The sequence below is a fragment of the Ambystoma mexicanum genome, chromosome 3p (assembly GCF_040938575.1).
Source record: "Ambystoma mexicanum isolate Mex_15411 chromosome 3p, UKY_AmexF1_1, whole genome shotgun sequence".
Classification (NCBI taxonomy): domain Eukaryota; kingdom Metazoa; phylum Chordata; class Amphibia; order Caudata; family Ambystomatidae; genus Ambystoma; species Ambystoma mexicanum.
The window spans coordinates 778110418-778124589 of NC_090925.1; the positions used below are offsets into that span (position 1 = coordinate 778110418).

The following is a 14172-nucleotide window of genomic DNA, read 5'->3' on the forward strand; positions in this document are numbered from 1 at the left end:
GCGGGGTACGTGTATCCAGTGGTGTGCGCGGGGAGTCCCACACGTGAATTAGCAGTGTGGGTCCTCCCAGGTGTGCCCTCTACCCCCTCCATGGCCCCTGCAGGCAGCCCAAACCACAGGGGACTACCCTGCACCCCAGGTCATGTCCCGCAGGCAGCCCATCCACCATGGCCATGCCCCCCCAGCCAGGCAATGTGTCACCTTGCACTATTGATCACCAACTCATGTCCCCCTGCACCCCCACCCCTCCAGCAGTGAGGGGCACCTGCCAGCAGGCCCCCACTTATGTCCCCCTGCACCCCCCACCCCCTAGCAGTGAGGGGCACCTGCCAGCAGGCCCCCACTCATGTCCCCCTGCACCCCCACCCCCTAGCAGTGAGTGGCACCTGCCAGCATGCCCCATGTCCCCCTGTACCCCACCCCCCAGCAGTGAGGGGCACCTGCCAGCAGGCCCCCACTCATGTCCCACTCGTGTCCCCCTGCACCCCCACCCCCCAGCAGTGAAGGGCACCTGCCAGCAGGCCCCCACTCATGCCCCACTCATGTCCCCCTGCACCCCCACCCCCCAGCAGTGAGGGGCACCTGCCAGCAGGCCCCCACTTATGTCCCCCTGCACCCCCCACCCCCTAGCAGTGAGGGGCACCTGCCAGCAGGCCCCCACTCATGTCCCCCCTGCACCCCCACCCCCTAGCAGTGAGGGGCACCTGCCAGCAGGCCCCCACTTATGTCCCCCTGCACCTCCACCCCCCAGCAGTGAGGGGCACCTGCCAGCAGGCCCCCACTCATGTCCCACTCGTGTCCCCCTGCACCCCCACCCCCCAGCAGTGAGGGGCACCTGCCAGCAGGCCTCCACTCATGTACCACTCATGTCCTCCTGCACCCCCACACCCCAGCAGTGAGGGGCACTTGCCAGCAGGCCCCCACTCATGTCCCACTCATGTCCCCCTGCACCCCCACCCCCCAGCAGTGAGGGGCACCTGCCAGCATGCCCCCACTCATGTCCCCCTGCACCCCTACCCCCCAGCAATGAGGGGCACCTGCCAGCAGGCCCCCACCCATGTCCCCCTGCACCCCCCACCCCCTAGCAGTGAGGGGCACCTGCCAGCAGGCCCCCACTCATGTCCCCCTGCACCCCCACCCCTAGCAGTGAGGGGCACCTGCCGGCAGGCCCCCACTCATGTCCCTCTGCACCCCCACCCCCTAGCAGTGAGGGGCACCTGCCAGCAGGCCCCCACTCATGTCCCCCTGCACCCCACCCCCCAGCAGTGAGAGGCACCTGCCAGCAGGCCCCCACTCTTGTCCCCCTGCACCCCCCACCCCAAGCAGTGAGGGGCACCTGCCAGCAGGCCCCCACTCATGTCCCCCTGCACCCCCACCCCCCAGCAGTGAGGGGCACCTGCCAGCATGCCCCCACTCATGTCCCCCTGCACCCCTACCCCCAGCAATGAGGGGCACCTGCCAGCAGGCCCCCACTCATGTCCCCCTGCACCCCCACCCCCTAGCAGTGAGGGGCACCTGCCAGCAGGCCCCCACTCATGTCCCCCTGCACCCCCACCCCCTAGCAGTGAGGGGCACCTGCCAGCAGGCCCCCACTCATGTCCCCCTGCACCCCCACCCCCCAGCAGTGAGAGGCACCTGCCAGCAGGCCCCCACTCATGTCCCACTTGTGTCCCTCTGCACCCCCATCCCCCAGCAGTGAGGGGCACCTGCCAGCAGGCCCCCACTCATGTACCACTCCTGTCCTCCTGCACCCCCACCCCCCAACAGTGAGGGGCACCTGCCATCAGGCCCCCACTCATGTCCCCCTGCACCCCCACCCCCCAGCAGTGAGGGGCACCTGCCAGCATGCCCCCACTCATGTCCCCCTGCACCCCCACCCCCCAGCAGTGAGGGGCACCTGCCAGCAGGACGCCACTCTTGTCTCCCTGCACCCCCACCCCCCAGCAGTGAGGGGCACCTGCCAGCATGCCCTCACTCATGTCCACCTGCACCCCACCCCCCAGCAGTAAGGGCACCTGCCAGCAGGCCCCCACTAATGTCCCCCTGCACCCCCACCCCCAGCAATGAGGGGCACCTGCCAGCAAGCAAGCCCCCACTCATGTCCCCCTGCACCCCGAACCCACCAGCAGTGAGGGGCACCTGCCAGCAGGCCCCCACTCATGTCCCCCTGCACCCCCACCCCCCAGCAGTGAGGGGCACCTGCCAGCAGGCCCCCACTCATGTCCCCTGCACCCCTACCCCCCAGCAGTGAGGGGCACCTGCCAGCAGGTGACCCACTCATGTCCCCCTGCACTCCCACCCCCCAGCAGTGAGGGGCACCTGCCAGCAGGTCCCCACTCATGTCCCACTCATGTCCCACTCATGTCCCCCTGCACCCCCACCCCCCAGCAGTGAGGGGCACCTGCCAGCAGGCCCCCAGTCATGTCCCCCTGCACCCCCACCCCCCAGCAGTGAGGGGCACCTACCAGCATGCCCCCACTCATGTCCCCCCAACACATCAACATGACCCACAATCATAGCCCTCATGGCCACCCAAATCCCACGGCACGCAACCCCTGCCCAAATGACCAACCAAGCATAACATACACCCCACATTGAAATGCCCATTACATGAAACAACCCAAATGGCATGTATGTACATCAACACATGTCTGTCACACACACACACACAATGGGTGCCAGTGAATGTGAAAACCCACATCGTGACATGCATGAAACCAATGAGAGAATACCACACATTGAAGTACGGTAAAAAATGTATTGAACAAAAAATGTGGTGAAACAAATTCAAAGACCAAACAATGGACATAAGGAAAACCATGCAGAATGTCGCATAATGATAAATAAAGGAAATCAGAATCCAACATATATGAAATCAAAAATGTCTCTAAAGTCTCCTTCCAACAAACCAAATCCAAACAGAAATGAAAAAGTATATTCCATTGCTCCATGGAAAAATCAAAAAAGAAAATGGCGACAAATCCACACATGGAGTTCTCCACCCTGACCATTGTGAGCCGTGCCTCTTGCGCCCGCTGTCACTCCACATCTATGGCGTGGCCCAACCGCTGCCACACGGAAGACACTTGCAATCCTGGGTCCTCCTGCCCTCTGGCTGATGCCTGCCCCTCCAATGTTGAAGGCCCCGAGCCATCATTGCTCCCACCATGTTGCTGCTCCTGTGCCTGTGCCTGTGCCTGCGCCCTGGCTCTTGCTATCTGCACGTCCTCCTCTGGCTGGGTTGCAGTTATCGTAGTGGCCACCCCTGCTGGACGTCCGACTCCCGACTGTGGCAGGGATGTGTCCTCCACCAGCCTGGCCGCTGGGTCAGAGGCAGCTCCACAGGGTACCCAGGTGATACATGGGTGGGAAGATGGCATGGAGGACGACTGGCGCGTAGGGGGTTCAGGTGAGGAGGAGGTCGCAAGAAGGTCCAGCACACGGAGGAATCCAGCACTGGTGACCCGTCCCAGTAGGTCAACGTGATCAAAGAGGCATCCGAGATGACGTGCAGTGTCTTCACGAAAACACTGCAGGTCACCTCGCATGCCCCGTTGACGCAACGCTATCGCAGCCAGGACATGCTCAACCCGGTCCCGGATAGCCACGTCCGCAGGGACAGGAAGGCCAGTTGTTGTGCGCCCATCCCCTCCCTGAAAACGGGTCTGGATGTAGGCATGCCTGCTGGTGCCGGATGATGCAGTCACAGGATCAGGGACAGGATTACACACAGGCACCTCTGCGGCGGCCTGTGCTGCCTCCTGTCCTGCCTCCTGTCCCTTCCCCTGCACTGCACCACTGGCACCAGTGGAATCCCCACCTGTGTCCCATCCACGGCCTCCTCCTCCTCCTCCTCCTCCAAACCCCCCACCAACCTGGATGACTCCATGCCATCTTCCTCTGTCGGACCCTGTGGGCTCTCAGCTGCCCCTTCTGCTGCCGAGGAGTCCATCTCCAACCTCCGCCTCTTGGACCTACCCTCGGCAGCTGCGGCCTGGGACGTGGCACCAGACTCCTCACTCCCCGAAGAGATGACAAACTTGGAGGGGAGCAGGGCCTTGCGTCTCCGGCTGGTGGTGCGATCCCTGCCGCTTTGCTCCACAGCACCCTCTCTGCCCTCTTCATCAGTTGACGCTGCAGACAGGGAGAGATAGAACACAGGCATCAGGGCACTGTACAATGGACTGATACACACATGACAGTTGTACATGAGTGGCAGTGTCAAACTTCAGACATAGCATCACACTCCCTAACACACATGTAATTTCTACTCACACACATGACCTAGTCCACAGCAATATTGCACCAGGCAGCACCATCCATACACATACAACAGCATCAGCATCCGAAGGTGAGCCTGACGTCACATGAAACACGGGGAGTACACAACACATGCACACACACCAACACACTTACATGCATGTGTACATGTTTACCAACTGTCAGAGTGATGAGATTGCCATCCATGTCACATCTGGCATCCAGCCTTCTACATGTCAGTGCCACATACATCCATGTTGCATCACAGTTACACACTTGTCAAATACACACACATGCACATGTGCACAGTGCAGATACATGCAGCTGGAACCAACATCCATGTGTGACACCACAACCATGCCAACGTACATACACAGTAATTCAAACGTGTGCTCCCACATCTGCATTTGGCCTGCATGCTTACCCACACATACACCATCCATGTGTCTCACACATGAGAGGACTCGCATGTGTCATCCTCACGCCCCTGTACATACACATCCATACATGGCCCTACAAAAACACATGTGCAACCTGCATACTACTGGCACACCACGACACGCACAGCGTCCAATCAGTATGCATGTACACTTACCCCTCAATTCCAGACGGGTCTGCCTCTCAAGGACCTGGACGTGGAGCGCTGGGCATATGTGTTCCAGGACCCTCATTTGGTGATCGAATCGGTGGCCCTGGCGCCCCTTGGCATCCGCTGCGTTCAAGAGGCGCCGGGCCTTGTCGAGGGTCCTGGACCTGAAGTCCTCCCAGCTCTTCTTGACATGTTTGATGTCGCGGACTGCCACCCCCTCCTCGTTGATGGCAGTCGCGATGTCCATCCAGATCCTGGTCCGTCCTTCATAGTCGGCACACGAACTTCCAAAGAGGGCATTACACTGCCCCAGGACTTGCTCCACCAGGACACCAACTTCCCTGGCACTGAAGCTGGTGGCCCTCTGCCTCTCTGGCTGGGGGTTGCCAGTGGTGCCAGATGGTGTTGTACCTGACATGGCAACCCCAGAGGCAGGTGTGGGTGGGCAACTGCGTCCTGGGGCTGGGCTGTGGAGCGATGGTATCCCAGTCGGGAGTCTTCAGTTCCCGCAGGGGTGGTCACAGCAACTGCACCCCTGGCTGACGTGCAGGCAGCAAATAGCAGGGCACATGGGCAGGCAGGCACTAGCAGATGGCAGGTGGGAGCGCTCTTGGGGGCAGTAATTCAGCCTTCTGGGCAGGAGCATGGTCTTCCGTGTGTTGTCGCGTGGCCAGCTTAATACGGAGTGATTTGGCACGTGAAAAAATTGCACGTCAGCGTGTAATTCGAGGAAAGGCCCTTAGCGTGTAAGCGCGTTTATCACGTTACGCGCGCAGGTGTTTCCCTCGTGACGGGTGCATAGTGAATCAGCACGTGAAGACACTGCACGTATGCCAATTCATTGAACCAAAGGCCCTTTAGCGCGTAAGCGCATCTGTGACGTGACGCGCAAGGGCGCTTCTCTCAAAACGGGTGCATGTTCATCGTACACGTGCAAAAACTGCACGTCCGATTGTCAGCTCGTGTAATTGGAGGAAAGGGCCTTAGCTCGTACACGCATAAGTGACGTTGTACGTGTGGGCCGGTTGAAAAGGTACGTGTAGGACGGCATTTTCTTGTACGTGCTTTTCGTGGAGAGCGAGTGGGTAAATTTTGTACTTCTAGTCGATTCACACGTGATTACTTCACAACGGTTCAAGTTCTTACACCCTGTTACCTCTGACAACGTTCAATTCTTATTTTGGCCTGTTTCCTCAAACAGCGTTCACTTCTTCTTTTGTCCTGTTTCCTCAGACAGCATACAATTCTTCTTTTGGCGGGGGTGTTGCCAACGCGCACACGTGCGTCTTTTTCACGTTCTTTTTCCAGGCATACGGTGAGTCGCGCTTGTATTTACCAACTGTGCTTGCCCCGTGTGTTGCTTACCCCTTCAGAGGTCAGTGTAGGCTGCGTGTATTACGCGTATGCTTATTTTTGTGTTTCTGGGTGCCACAGCGTAGTGCGGGTTCATTTTTCCACGCACGTGGTCTACGAGGGGTTGCGTGCACGTTCATGTTTGTTTTCGGGGTGCCTGTGCGTTGCGTGACCCGTCATCTTCCCCCAGGGGTCACAGACAGCCTTGATAGAGCACTAGGGTACGCATTCCATCTAGTACCCTACCCCTTTCACCCCCAATTGCCCAGGACAATTGTTTACTGCTACTCCCATACGCACAACATCAGTGCCATGGTTGGGAGGCGACCAAGCGGTAATGGAGGCAAAGGTGGCCGACCTCCAAAAGGTGGGCGTGGTGGGCGCGGTAGGGGACGTGGCCAGGATTTGCAGGGTGCCCCTAGACCCTGTGTTTGGAGGACCAATAAGGGACACCCATGCCCCCCAATACCCATGGTTGTGGGAAACGTAGCTGACACCATCCCAGCTCAGCCCTTGTTGGACCAGCCCATTTTGGCACCTGAACCGGCACAGGATGACTCCCAGGCTGACTTCCAGGTCAGCAAGTCTAAGTGGCGGTGCAAGTTGCTGTCACCAGGCCACGTGGATCTGGGGCAGCAATGTCATCTGCTGCCCAAGTAGGCAGGGTAGGGAGGCTGCAGGGGCAGCTGCAGCTCTATCCACCCCAGCTCTGAGTCTCCCAGCCGGGACAGTGTCGGTCCAGGTCCATCAAACCGACGTTGGCCCTGCCAACATCACCCTGCAGCCAATGCCTGCACCAAGACCTATGGTCATTGTGCATTCGCACACTCCTAGTACCCAGTCCACCGGCGCTTCTGCCCCTACTGACCAGAGCGGCGTAAGCCACTCGGGATCCGCACCACCTTTGAAAAAGAAGGGTGCTCTGGCAGTACAGGCTGAGACCCCAGACACGGCTACACACTTCCGCACATCAAGGAAGCCTAGCTTTAATGACACCGAACTTGATGCACTTGTGGCCTATGTGTCAGCACATAGCTGCAAAATGGTGGTTACTGCAGGGTGCAAGACCACACCTGGTCAACGTAAGGCACACTGGCAGACCATCGCGGACATCATTAGTAACCTTGGATTTGTGAGGCGCACAGCTGATGATTGCTACAAGCGGTGGAATGACCTGAAACGCATAGCAAAGAACAAGCTGGCCTCAAATCATGCCTCTACTCTGGTGACTGGCGGTGGGTCTCCACCAGAGGACAACCAACTCACTGAACATGACTCTGTTGCTGCAACCTTCGTCACAGAGGAACAGATCAAGGCGTGGGAGACCTACCAGATTACTACGCATTGTCCGGTGAGTGCCCATGCATGTGTGTTTAATCCATGTGTATGTTGTTTGGGTGACGGGTTCTGATTGAGTGCCTGGTGAGGGTGTGTACTCCTGAGTGGTATGGATCACCCATGTGCTTCCTCCAAAACATTCACCAGCCTTGAATTTGGGTATGACAGTATCCCTTCTGCCCACAGTAGCCAATTAGCACAACATTACTGCAGTTGCCCTTGAACTGTCATCTTGCAACAACATTGTTCAGATTTTTTCAGGGTTCATTCAGGCTGATTGTTTCAATTCTCCAATTTTTGCAACGCATTTATCAGCCCTAATGCCACATATGTGACATGCTTCTGTCATTGATTGCACCCCTCATTGGGCCACATTTGTTACCTTGTCATTTGAATGATTAGACCATTCAGGCTGATTGAGTATTGGCCTGCTCACATTGATTTTTTGTGCCTGTTTGAATTTGGTACATGATAGTTGTTTCCTGTCATGTTGAAGTGACCAACCATTGATGTGTACATCTGCCTGCCATCACTGTATTATTGTACACTGGATGTGTTGCAGTGTGTGGCACATGCATATTTTGTCACACTATTTTGCATTTTTCATCTCATCATGTCCATCTCACATGGATGGGTGACAATACTCATTCACTAACATATGGCTGTACTTGTCAAATGTACCATGGCTATGCTACATGCCATCTGTGGGCTGGCATGTGTCATGTATGTGTATTGGACATGCCACTCACAGGCTAATGTGTGATGCCAGTGCTACCCAGCATGCAGCAAATGTGTTGCTTTTCCATCTTGGGGTCATCAGCATCTGCTTTTTGCCTCCCCTTCCAACTCATTGACAGTGCATGCATGCCAGGGTTATAGTCATGTGGAACATGTGTAAATCATGTACTGGATCTCTGGCTTGTCAGGCCTATGTGTGTGCTATGGTGCTAATGCCTGTTTCCATTTTTTGTCTTTCATGTTTTTGCAGGTGATGATGCACTTGATGCTGTTGAGGTTGAGGAGATGGTGCAGACCCAGGAGGAATCTCAGGCACGACCGGGCACCAGTGGGGGACGTGGTGTGGTGGTGGGTGAAAACCCAATCTTACTGCATACCATACTGTCCAGGGGTGTCTCTGGGTGTACCTCCCCAGACCTCTATTCAGGTGCTGAATCGGATGATGAGACTTATGTGCCGTCGCAGGTGAGTGTTTCTGGCAGGGATTCTGTTCTGTCCAACCCACCTGCACCAGGGGTAGAACCCTCTATGGGGATGTCAGTGTTGGTAAGTCCGCCTTTGGTGGTTACCGATGCAGGGTCACACTCCACAACATCTGATCCTGTTCCTGCGCCAGCAGATCAGAGGGGGAATGCCGTCCGACGCGGTGGCCGTACGCCACCAGGCAATACTGTATTGGAAAACTCCATTTACAGTATAGTAGCCCAACAGGGAGCATCGGTTGACATGATGGCTCAGGCAATGGAGAGGGTGGCCACTTCCATTCTCCCCCCCTGAAAGGCAGATGGAGCAACAACAGCAGGCAACAAACTCCATTTGCCAATCACACAGGGAAGACATGTTGGCGTCCAACAGGGACCGACGGGCTGCACTGCAGACTCTGCGCAAAACCATATCTATAGAGTCACAGGGCCACAGGGAAGCCCTGAGGGTAGAGCTCCATAACCTCAGGGAGACTCTGGGTGAACTTGAGGCTTCCCGAAATTTATTTCCAGAACAGCAGCTGGAGCAGCTCACACGTTCCCTCTCAGCTGAGCTGCAGGCAACTCAGGAGGAAATCTGGGCATCACGGGAGGCCATGCATGCAGAAATGCAGGCAACCCATCAGGTGCTGCATGGGGATCTCCGTACTATCATCCTCCAGAACGAGACCTTCTACACCCTCATGCTTGCTGCCATGGAGGACCATACCAGGGCTTTGCGTGGGCTGCCTCCCATAGCACCACCACCTCCTGATGCAGCAGCAGAGGGCGATGAGAGCGACAGCAGCACTCCTCCCACACTAGCATAGCCGTGCAGGCCATGAGCCCATGTAGGTATTTTTTTTTGCAACATCCACGCAGGTGGCTGTTGGTGTGCACCCTGTCCTCGTACCTCCTGGGTTCCCCCCCCCCCAGCCCCCACATGGCCATTTTTGATTATTTTTTTTTACAGTGTGTTGCCTTGTGTGGCTCCCGTGGGCATCCACTGTGTATTCCAGCTGGGCACATGCAGGCTTGTCCTGTTTTTGGGTTAGATGCTTGGGTTCCTGACACACACACCCCTCCTGCTTCCCTTTCCATGGGCTTGCAAAGGGTGTGACCAAGTGACAGTGACTTACACAGTGACATTGGGCTCCCATGCGCTATGTGGGCAGTCTGTAGTCAAAACTGTGTGTACATCCCTAGTGGGGATTGTTGTTGTATTGAACACTGCATGGTGTATTGATATGTGCTTGTGCATCCATTCATGTCTTCACAAGGCCGTCTCCTTTGCGGATGCAGTTCATGTTGTATGCATTACACTGACACATTTGCCTGACGTCAACACTCTGCAGTTGGAAGGGGTGGTTGTGCTGGCTTATTCAGGTTGTAAAACTTGCACTACTTTTATTTGGTGCCGTCATATTTTGGCAATGTTTCATCCTGTGTTGCTGTATTGTGTTGCTGGTAAGTATTTGGTCATGTGTGCTGTTTATTGATTACTGGGAGCATATTGTCTGTGGCCTGTTTCCATTTGGGACAGTGCACTTTGTGACACTTGCGTCATGTGTTGTGCATTCCTTTGTTTGCTTTCACATTGCATGACTTGCCATGGTGTGTTGGGTAGCGGAGATGGGGAGGGGTTTGGTGACATGGCACTGTTTTCATGTTGTATTTTGCAAGGGGGTAGTCATTCATGCAGCATAAATGTGTGTCTTTTTGTGACACAGCATTGGTTGTCTTTCGGTAGGTAGGGATGCACACAATGTAACACTTCCAGGTGACCAATCTCAGGCTGGTATGGTTGTGACAGTTGACTGTCCCTTATGTCATCGTCATTGATTGTCAGCTGGTATGTACCAGGGCTGTGTGCCCTCCACAGGGGTGTGATTTTAGTTGAAATAATTAGCCACCAGCTGCGTACGGGCTGCCTCACCACATGCCCTTTCCCCTCCCATGCGCAGCGGCCGTGCATGTGGTTGGGGATGTGGGGGCAACACCATGTCCACCGGCAGGCCCCGGCGGGTTGCAACGATGTGCAGGACACATGATGCCACTATGATCCTGCAAACTACTGGGGGCGCGTATAGCAGTTGCCCACCAGAGCGGTCAAGGGAGCGAAAGCGTGACTTCAGCACTCCTAATGTGCGCTCCACTATGCCCCGGGTTGCAAAATGGGCTGTGTTGTATCTTACCTCGGGTGGTATGGTGGGGTTCCGAATTGGCGTCATCAGGTGGGTGCTCAGAGGGTAGGCACTGTCCCCTGGGGAGGTGATGATGGGTATCATTAGTGGGGTTGTGACATTGCTCAGTATCTGACATGCATGCATGTGCAGTGGCATTTATACTCACCAAGCAGCCATTTATCGCCATGCCGCTTCTAGGTCCCGGTTTAGGGTTGACATTCTGTAAATGAAACTGTCATGGGTGGACCCTGGGTAGTTGGCATATACTGAGGTGATGATTCCCTTGGCATCACATACTACCTGCACGTTGATGGAATGCCAGTGCTTGCGGTTTCTATAGATGTGCTCAGTTGCCCTGGGAGGACGTAGAGCCACATGGGTGCAATCAATGGTACCTAGCACTTTGGGGAAGTGTGCCACCCCGTAAAAATCCTGGACGCCAGCCTGCCTTTCTGCAGGTGTTCTGGGCAGGTATATGTGCCTGCAGACTGATGGGCGTGCAGTCATGATGGCCAACACCTGGTGTAGGCAGCGTGACTGCGTGGTCTGTGACACCCCCCCACTATGGCACTTGTCCACTGAAATGAACCAGTGGCCAAGAAGTGCAGTACATTGAGCACCTTTTCCAAGGGGCTCAGTGCTTGGGAGCACAGGGTGGGTGATGTGAGGTCATCCTCCCACTCACTGACCAGGTTGAGTATTATGTGAGGTGGAAACCCGTACCTCCCATACACCTGGTCATCAGGCATCCCAAAAAGGCTGGTCCTGGGTGTAAAAATTCTGTCCCTGACTATCCTCCTCCTCCTGCGGTGTCCCACGGCCACTGCTGCGAGGAACAGTATATTCATCGTAACGTCTGAGCTTGTTTGTTGTTTGTGCGCACTTTTATGCTGCGCAGATCCGCGTACGCCTGCTTCCTGCTGGCGTACGTGTTTCCGGATTAGCAAGTCTTTTTTGGCGCACGCGTTTGCCCTGTTCGATTCCATGAATACGTGTTGTAGGCGCGCATGTGGGCGTTCCACGCATTTGCCTCCTGTACTTCCCCCGTAACTCCCACATTTTCACTCGTCGTTCCCCATTCCGCGTGTTACGCCCCGTGTTCCGCCTACTTTTGTTGTATGTGCCGCGCTATGTGTGCTTTCGCTGTGCGCATAGCACACGCCGTTTCATGATGTGTGCACCCGCGTGCGCCACGCAGAATTTTAGCGCACATCCCAGATTTTATACGCGAACAGACTCCGATGTGTGCGGATTTCGCACGCTTGCACTGCGATTTTCGCACTTGCGCTGCGATTCGCACGCTTGCGCTGAGATTTTCGGTGCACATTTATTCCATGAATCGGCCTGTAAATCAGTGACTCACCCTTTGAAGTGTGCCTGAAATAAACCTTTAATGAGTCTAGCAATTATTGCATAGAATTTCAGAAAGAAAAATGATTTGTTATTCCTATTCTTTCTTATTTACAGTCACTGCTCAAGTGTTACACCTGTGGAACCCGCTGTTTTTTTAAGAGGCTTGAACAAGAAAGCCAGCCACTCCAGAAACAAAGAGTCACATGGCGCTGGCCACAGCCCAGGAGCTTACATTTACATTTTGAATTCTTTTTTTTTTTAGTTTTTTTTTTTTGAGTTAGCAAGGGATACCTTAGAGGTTGCAGCTGCGGCCCCTGGTGATCCCTGAACTGAAAAGAAATATACAAAAAGGAAAGAAAATGTATGATAGGGCTAGATAGTTTGTCTATTTGCACCCAAGGCAATGGAACTAAACATACTTGAACGATGGAATAGCAAACATTAAGAAAAACCTGGTCCTAGAGTGTTCAAACACATTGGCCCAAAATGGTTAACTGATTAACGTATTTTATGGATATATTATGCCATAATTCATAAACGAGCTCCTGATACCTCTTTTAAAACAGACATACACAGTTTATTTAATGACACTTTCTTGTTGGAAGTCATAAGCATGTTTAACGGAAGTATTTCCAGTTCATTTCATAACTTGATTCTCGGAATAGATCAGTGCCACACACACACACACACACCTCTTCATTTTGTGTCTGTGTGTTCGGCCCAGTGCAATGCCCTAGTGAGAGTTAGGAGGGCGGGGCTTGTGTTGCCAAAGTGATGTTTATCTCCATTGCGCCCGCAACATCATGGCATTGGTTAAGCCTGAGAGCACGTGACCTCTGTCAAACGTGAAAGTATTTGCCTTTTAAAAGTGGCAAATGACCCTGTTAGCAAAGTGACAACTAATTTATGGCTTTTCTTAACCATTGTCCACAAAATGTTTGGACCAATAAATACTAAAGGTGTTCATGTAACAAAGGTGATGCGTGAATAAAACATTTTGAAATTTCATTGGAGACAGCTTATTTATTGAGAAACTATATGGTGGTCACTTGATAAATGGTTAGATATAAAGATTGCATTTACTCAAGAAAATAGTGGTTTGCAAGGGGCACTGATGGTTTAAAGCTGCGTGTGAGCAATCACAAATCAGAACATGTTCTTATACCTAGAAAACATGTCTGGCGAGCACAGTTTAAGATAGGGAATCTGCTTTATAGAATAGTCAAATGACATCTCAATTCTTTATAGCTCTCATACTACCCCATGTCAGGAGTAAGTAGTCTGAGAAAGTCAGATCAAACTGTTAGCTTTATCAATGCTTGCTTTTAACTGGACATCAGTGCAAGGGCCAGTGATAAATCAAGTGGCTGAAGACACACTTGGTTCAGACATTTTTATCACACCAGTAGCGTATTTTACAGGTGCAATTAAGCTATTAACTCAGCAGAAAACATATAAATACTGTCAGGGCAAAGTTTAATGTTAAAGATAGTTTAAAGCGATCCCAGGAGGATGTGTTTTGGGCCGGGGGATGGGGAGGAGAGGTCGATACTGGGCAGACATGGCCATAAGAATAAGTATGGCCATGGGCAGTCAGTGGGTTAGTAAATAACCAAACAACATCTACAAGTTGTGTTTCCCTCCTCAAATGCCATCCTCTCCTAGCTGTACTCCAATATTCGCCACCTAATAGCCAAAACTAATGAATTAATTCATCTGACTACCATCATGTTCTGGGTATTTCAGAAGGAACTTGCTCACCTTCAGAGCTGTCATTTCTCCAATTAAATGCAGAGAACAAAATCGCACTGTTCACAATAATGAATAGCCAACATCAGTTATTACCTTGAAGGAACCTCTGTGAAGTATATTGTGGATCCACTGGAACGGCAAA

General features: G+C 53.8%; 1 protein-coding gene across 5 annotated transcripts in view; it reads left to right on the top strand.

The window, feature by feature from the left end:
• Positions 1–14172, top strand: part of TEP1 (telomerase associated protein 1) — a 2409067-nt gene that overhangs the window by 1028110 nt on the left and 1366785 nt on the right. The gene's annotated exons all lie outside the window — the stretch shown is intronic.